We start from the raw sequence: 632 nt of genomic DNA on the forward strand, positions 1-632 counted from the left end.
CCAATTCATTCAAAGCTACACGTAAGTGAGATTTCATTATAAGTTTATGAGGAGTAAATTAAAATATTTACCTTGTGATAATTTGTCAGTTTTTTGCATGTAAATTGTGCATGTTATTTGCATATGCGTACTATCATTGTTATTATTCTCACGTTTCCCACAGGCTGTGATCCAGAGTGATAAATTCGATGCGCGTTGATTCCTCATAAACACGAATGATTCAAGTTTCAAGACGTATAGTGATCGCATGAAGAGATTTTCAGAGATTTTCAAGAATAGACAAGCGAAGTAAATTACCGAAATGGATACAGGAACATTTGAACGATAGCTTATGCAACTTATCAACCGAAGAAGCTATACAGGTGATACGTTAATCTTTCGTTTCGTAGCAGGTGCGATTAGTGATTACAATTTTACAATTTGTCCAGTAATAATGTTTATTTACAATTTTCAGATCAGTAAAAGATGGTTACGACAAATGGCACAGCCATTCACGCACGAGAACCAGCTTGGCTTGTCATTATTGACGAGAGAACAACTTGAGAAAGAAGAGGCTGCCAAGATCGAACAAAAGGCTCAGCAAAATTGATAGTACGACATTGGCACTAGGCCGAGCAATCCGTTTACTTAGG

At 36.7% G+C, this 632-nt stretch overlaps 1 long non-coding RNA gene across 1 annotated transcript; it reads left to right on the forward strand.

Moving 5' to 3' along the window:
* Positions 1–120: 120 nt before the first annotated feature.
* On the forward strand, positions 121–552 carry LOC105457007. The gene is made up of 2 exons (XR_975318.1): positions 121–362; positions 455–552. It is a non-coding gene; the product is annotated as an uncharacterized LOC105457007 (long non-coding RNA).
* Positions 553–632: the final 80 nt, after the last annotated feature.

The sequence above is a fragment of the Wasmannia auropunctata genome, unplaced genomic scaffold (assembly GCF_000956235.1).
Source record: "Wasmannia auropunctata unplaced genomic scaffold, wasmannia.A_1.0 LD335410.1, whole genome shotgun sequence".
In the NCBI taxonomy this organism is placed as follows: Eukaryota; Metazoa; Arthropoda; class Insecta; order Hymenoptera; family Formicidae; genus Wasmannia; species Wasmannia auropunctata.